The 7,318-nt window shown below is 44.8% G+C and overlaps 1 long non-coding RNA gene across 1 annotated transcript; it reads right to left on the reverse strand.

Moving 5' to 3' along the window:
* Positions 1–463: 463 nt before the first annotated feature.
* LOC144100289 (uncharacterized) lies at positions 464–4,149 on the reverse strand. Its single transcript, XR_013307598.1, has 2 exons — positions 3,919–4,149; positions 464–719 (listed from the first exon to the last, which is right to left on the reverse strand). It is a non-coding gene; the product is annotated as an uncharacterized LOC144100289 (long non-coding RNA).
* Between the last annotated feature and the right edge of the window lie 3,169 nt (positions 4,150–7,318).

Below are 7,318 nucleotides of genomic sequence, written 5' to 3' on the forward strand. Positions count from 1 at the left end.
GGACAATACTTAATACTGCGCTTTGATAGAAGTCATAGCAGAGCAGTTCGCCTCCAAAGTGAGTGAGCAGCACGTAGCAACTTCTGAAAAACCGCAGAATGTGCACACTCGGCACAAAAATGACCCTACACGGAAAGATGGGCTGCATTTTCCGACATCTCTGCCCAGTTCGTAGAGTGACTGCAAGATAGGAAGAGCTTCGAAGTCTTCAACAAGGAAATGTAGGACTTTTTCTAGGTTGAATGCGACAGTCTCTAATTCTACACTCAACTCAATTGCTTCTTATTTATTTTTTTATTTAGGACGCTAATTGTGCCGCACGGCATAAAAGGTGATGCCATTAATGTACGTTATTACGTTAATACGTTCCTAAAAGGCATGGAGTCCAGTAAGGTGTAAAAAGTCCTTTTTGCACCCTAAAAAGACCTTTTCGCACCAATGAAACACACGCAATTGGCCGGCGAAAGCGCAATAAATGGCCGTTTATTCTTTTATGTCTTCGGGAAACAGTGTGAAGGTATCCTCGTCCGATGGGTATCCTATGGCCTCGGGAGACCAGTACTGATAGCAGTCCACAAATTTCATACACATCCGGTCTCCCCTTTTTACTTCGTATAGAAAACCGTCTACACAATGGCACTTGGTAAACTTGTTCATGACGCAATAAGGGCGGAAATTATTACAGGCGCAGTGCTCGCACTTCGTCCTGACTCTTCCTGCTGCAAGAAGAATAAAATCGCAAATTAGGGCCAAATTTATATAAAACTTGAGAACATTGACCGGTATCTAAGGTAATGAGAAATGAAACATTGTGAAAATAGTAGGTGACGCACATCTGATGAAGTGCAATTGCGCAAAAAAAAATTCAAACGCCCAGCAGACGCACGCATGGCCGCCTAACTAAAAACTAAATTATAATCTCTAAAACGTCACTTATAACCCGAGAGTTCACTAGCTATTGTATTTCATTTTTTTGTTTCATCGCTAACTCGACCAAACTAGAACCTTCCATCTGCAGGAGCCAATAAATCACGCAGTTTACACACTCTCGTTAACAACTACTTATTATACCAAATACACCATTGCCGCCGGATTTCTCCCTGCCTAATTATGCTCGAAACCAGGCGTATTATCTCAAGGGCGCTCCTGACAAAGCTAGGTCGGGAAATAGAAAAGCCACAAATTATCAGTGCAGCAATACCTGACCCGCTAAGAAAGAAGCTATGCATACAACCTATCCCCCGAAACATGGATCCAAACCTACATGCTAACAGGAGACAGGTTAGGGCAGAATTTTATGAGAGGAGCATGGGGCATCGGGACAACACAGTCTACACTAATGCCTCCCTATACCCCCAAACACACAAAAATAGCGCGGTAGCAGTAGTTGTAAATTACCACGGAGAACACATCACAAGCCTCACAGCCGAAGTATATAACATAACGGAGGCAGAGGATATTGCTGTCGCCCTGGCAGCGAATGAAGGATATAGGACAGGGAGATCCCTTAACATCTTAACCCACGCACAAGAGGCGTGCCGGAACTATACTAGAGGCAGAATTAGCAGCACGGCACTCAAGATCCTAAGTAGAGCTCTGCTCCCTAAAGGACGACCAATACACAACATAACCTGGATACCGAGTCACGCAGGGATCAGGGGCAACGAAGGGGCAGACAACCTAGCTCGAGGAATGACCAGTCGAGCAGGAACGTCATTAACCCCGGAGGGGCCATAGATTAATTGCGGGGACAGCTATTCGGAATTATTAAACCTATATAAGGGGCTAAGGTTCCAATACCCCCCACCACATAAAGCATTATAAAAGGAGGAAGCCACAGGATGGCGAAGACTGCAAACAGGCTCCTTCCCAAACTTATACATATTTAACAAGATGTTCCCCACACAGTATAGCGCCAACTGTCCGTGGTGCGGAGCAAAACCAACACTATATCATGTCACATGGGAGTGCGGAAGAAATCAAGCATTCCACAAACACAAAACACCAAGTGCGGAGCAATGGGAGAGCCGGCTAACCAGCTGCGAGCTAGGGGTCCAAAGGGCCCTCATAGCACACGCAAGCGAGGTGGCCCGACTCAGTGCAGCCCTGGACTAGGGGCCCACCCACGGCCAAGGAGGACCTAAGCTTCAAGACGAAGACCTCGTAATCTACCGCTACTACTTCCTAAAGGAACCAATAAAGTTTTTCATTCATTCATTCTACTCGCGCGCCTAAGCCTACCCACATAGCTAGGAAATCCGTAGAGTCTTTCCAGACGGTCGGCACTTAATATAGAACGGTCTTTTTGTACGAATAATACACGCAGCGGTAAGGAACGCTCGGCTTACGAAGTTTTTTTACCGTTATGGCGTTAAACCACTTGGATAAGGAACGAGTTTTATATAGATATATATTTGGTGCTGACTGCATGGCAGGACAAAAACACCAACTCTCTTTTGGCATTAATAAACGGGTCACATCTGAGTGCATGTCATGCATACTAACACATTTATTACGCATCCCTTGGCCTGCGAATTATAATTATGGGAATGCACAACGTGTATCAAGAAAGGGCAGCCTGTCATTGACGCTGACCACGGTCTGGCATGTCTAATTATCATGCCGCTATTTCACAGGTGAAACATTACCATGAGCCCAAAAGTACCTTACGAAATCTCACAATCTTCAATGACAACCGAACATGTTATTGTGCGCGGCTTCGGCCGATTATACTTTTTAAGAGTGCGCTAAAAAAGGTGCCTAATGAGTGCAGCATCACCAGATAAAGCAATATTCAACGTTCTCTGGTTCCGCGCACAGGCGGCAATTTGCTGAAAGCGGCACAATGGTCTCTCGAATGCAAGCCAAGTTTTGAGAAGTAAGCAGGACGTGTGAACAGTGGGGGCGAGAGAGAGAGAGAACAAAAACTTTATTTGGTTCATTAAGGGTTTAGCGTTCGGTCTTCGTATTCATCGCTGCAGACTATTGACCTTCAAAGCTGGGTTGGGCCCCTATTCCAGGGCTCCACTGAGTCGCGCTGCTTCGCTTGCGTGCTGTACCATTGCCCTTTGGGCGGCGAGCTCGCAGCTGGTGAGCCTGCTCTCCCATTGCTCCGCACTCGGGGTTTTGTGCTGGTAGAACGTGTAGTTTTGCTTACACTCCCAGGTTATATGGTAAAGCGTAGGGGTTGCCCCGCACCACGGTCATGTGTTCCTATACTGGGTAGGATACATCTTGCTAAGTATATGTAGGTTGAAGAATGTTCCCGTTGCAGCCTCCGCCATCTAGCTGCTTCTTGTTGTGTTAGGCCCTTATGTGGCGGGGAGTATCGAACTCTCCTGCCTCCGATGATATGCACACACCCGCTGCAATATCTTTTATGACCCGCGGATCGTGTACGAGCCATCACACACTTCGACATGGATGCAGTGGAAATTGCGCAAATGCGCAGTACAGGGCAAGAGCGTTCTGGACTCATCTCTCTTTTGGAGTATTTTTCTTGTAATTCCTACAAACAGGCCATTGAACAAGGATAAAATTATCGGTGCGTCATTTGTCGCCTCATTATAAAATTGACCGTAGCTTTTGGTTGTTCAGAATAAAACGTTTTTGGCTTTCAATTTATCATTTCGCTTACAAGGCTGCTATAACGTACACTGAGGCAGTTTGAAATTTCAAGCCTCCAGCGAAAAAATTGAGACACGTTACTCTTCTTTATAGGTATGTATTAACACTCATTATGCCTACATTTGCATCTAGAGAGAAGTTGGCCTACGTTTGTAACAGTGATGAAAAGAGAAACTTACCATCTTTATAGTGAGGCGCAGTCTGTGAAATGCGCTAATACTGCATACTTACTGTTTACATACGCATACTTACTTACTGTTTCATTTCCACTGCTAAACTCAATGTACTCACAGGCTTTAGCATTCCACGGTCCGACGGCCAAACACATCAAAACTACAGTCCAGACGAAAGTAGACATTTCGGGTTGTGGTGAGTCTTAAAAACGGCGATATTGGAAGAAATTGCCGTGCGGCTGGTAATAAGCAATGGCTTCAAGGAGTGCGCATAATTAACATGCTGTCCGTACCTTCAAAAACTCGGCACAACAGTTTATGTTCTGTACATAATAAGCTCGCCTTCTTTGCGCCGTTGTTACAGGAATAAAAGGAATTAAATGTGGTCCTTTCTGACAACGAGCACTTTCTTCTGAAATTGAATCGGTTTTCAAGCCTGCAAAGATATGCCACGAGAGCCATCTGTTAAAAATGTTTTAGGTCTAAGAGTGCGTTCTGTGGCAATCTCAACAATAATAATAAAAGCTTTCTTCGGCCAATATTTTCAAGGAATATGTTTCAATCGTGCAGCTTTTATTTCTCCAATAACCGTAATGTATGAAATAAATTTTTGCACTCTTAACGGAGAGCGTGAAAAAACTATTTCTCAAAATTTGAATATATTAGCTACTGCTTCGGATAAACCGTTGATTTTTTATCTTTTAGATCCAACAGAGTACGCTGCGAAGTCTGTTTTTTATATAGATTAAATTTCTGTCTGAAAATTCATAATGTAAATTCCTTTTCCTAACGCTGCTCTCCGTGGAAATGTTCCTTCTAAAGCTGCTCTGCGGGCAGTTTAAACTCGGACACTCACGTTTAGAAACTGTCCTAGCCACTATAACCGAAATCAGGATAAATAAGAAATAAGACTACATTAAGAGAGTGACACGATTGTTCAGTATTTAACCCGGCGTTGTGACGTAGTTGCTTTTCGGCGGAAAGGTAACGGCTTGTCGTACAGGAAACGATTTTAACTTACCACAGAAATAGCACCCAACACACGATTCGGACGCCGTTATAACCGCACATAATTCCACATATAAGATTCGAAAACGGCTATGCAGACCAGTTTCGGCACGCGCTCCAGATTTCGAAGGGAATAAATCTATTCAGCTACCTGCCATTCCCCTTGCGTTTTGTCACTGCACTTACACAAATATTGTAAAACTGCATTTCACAGCCGCCAGAAAAGCCGGAAATTAATAATTTTGAGTCTCTGGAATGCTACTTCGACATTCAAATATTTAGTCAAAATTATTTTCCAAGGAGACATAGAGCTCATGTAAGTCATTTTTAACGGAGGCAAAAGCAAAAACAAATGGAACACCGAAGATTCTTAGATTACGATTTTACTGCTAGTCAGAGAATGCTTAATTCTTCTATAATTGACATCGCTGCCAGTCTTCGGTTTGCTTACTGCTTTAACTTTTTAAAGGCGTAACTGCATTTCAGTTTCATTATTATCATTATAATTTAATCATTCTAACACCCATCTGATGCGCCTAGTCAGTAATCAACGCAGCACATAGCTTATCGCTCAAGCGGTATGAATTGTCGTCGCGTTGACAACAACGAACACGCTATACCTTCTTGTGTCATGGTCCTTCATTTCAGCCTTTTTTACGTGACTTTGCGCTGGCGCATAGCGCACCATCCGTTCTTGCTCCAGGAGCCGAGGCATGATCGTTATCTGGCGCTCTGTATACCTTCACTGTGCGATCGGTGCTGGCTTGCGTCATGTTGCCGGCATTTTTCTTATCTATGGTAAGAAATGCCAGAAATGAGGCCCGTTCATACTCATGTCTTGGCGCTTTGATGCACTTAGAGCAGACAGTATGAGGGCGGTGGAAAAGAACCACCTTGTCGTAGGGGTACGTCCAGTTATTGCCGCTTTTTTTTGGTCCACTGAACACTTGTACTCAGTGCGTTCAAGTAACGCAGAAATTTATTTTAAGCAGTGCAAGGATGATTGGATGCCGTGCAAGGCGTATTCAGAAAATCGGCCAAGGATACAGCTCGGATATAATTAAGCAGAATGGCAGCAAAGAGCCGAACATGCACTGTAGATAACGCTGATGTTGAGGTATACTCAGGGTAGACGTCCGAAGTAGTGCATACGGGCTCGAATGAGCGCTGCTACCATTTAGTACACAAAGCGGACGTTTGGGCGGTTAAGCCAGTAGAAGATAGTGGTTGTTTCCACGAGGAATATATATTTCAGCAATAAAATATTCGCTAATATTACCCATTCATCCACACCACAAATCATTTTTAAAAACATCCCATTTACTTCTTGTTTCTGTTGCTCTTGGGCTCTCATTTGAATAACGACTCCCTCATTTCCCTGAATTGCCTGCTTATATGCTTAAAGATGGCCTCGATTTTGGCAGCCTTGATGCCACAGGCAGCATAAGAGGCTTCTCACACAACTTCCGCCTTCGCCGTGCAATGACGTTCCATGTCACACAGGCGGCAATGAATGACGTACTACATTCACCTCTTATGAACAAGGTGGCCCTCCAGAACACTCTTAAGGCTACGCCACACGTAAACATAAATACTCACCAAAGCAGAATATTTGATAGCCGCCGGCGTACCTTAGTTGGTAATGCACTGGGCGCGTAATTTGGAGGTTGTGGGTTCGGTTCCCACCGGAGGCATGTGGTTCATTTTCTCCTGCTTTTCAAATCAGTTATCTGAGCGGTAAACACACACACACACACACACACACACACACACACACACACACACACACACACACACACACACACACACACACACACACACACACACACACACACACACACACACACACACACACACACACACACACACACACACACACACACACACACACACACACACACACACACACACACACACACACACACACACACACACACACACACACACACACACACACACACACACACACACACACACACACACACACACACACACACACACACACACACACACACACACACACACACACACACACACACACACACACACACACACACACACACACACACACACACACACACACACACACACACACACACACACACACACACACACACACACACACACACACACACCACACACACACACACACACACACACACACACACACACACACACACACACACACACACACACACACACACACACACACACACACACACACACACACACACACACACACACACACACACACACACACACACACACACACACACACACACACACACACACACACACACACACACACACACACACACACACACACACACACACACACACACACACACACACACACACACACACACACACACACACACACACACACACACACACACACACACACACACACACACACACACACACACACACACACACACACACACACACACACACACACACACACACACACACACACACACACACACACACACACACACACACACACACAC

The sequence above is a fragment of the Amblyomma americanum genome, chromosome 8, assembly GCF_052857255.1.
Source record: "Amblyomma americanum isolate KBUSLIRL-KWMA chromosome 8, ASM5285725v1, whole genome shotgun sequence".
In the NCBI taxonomy this organism is placed as follows: domain Eukaryota; kingdom Metazoa; phylum Arthropoda; class Arachnida; order Ixodida; family Ixodidae; genus Amblyomma; species Amblyomma americanum.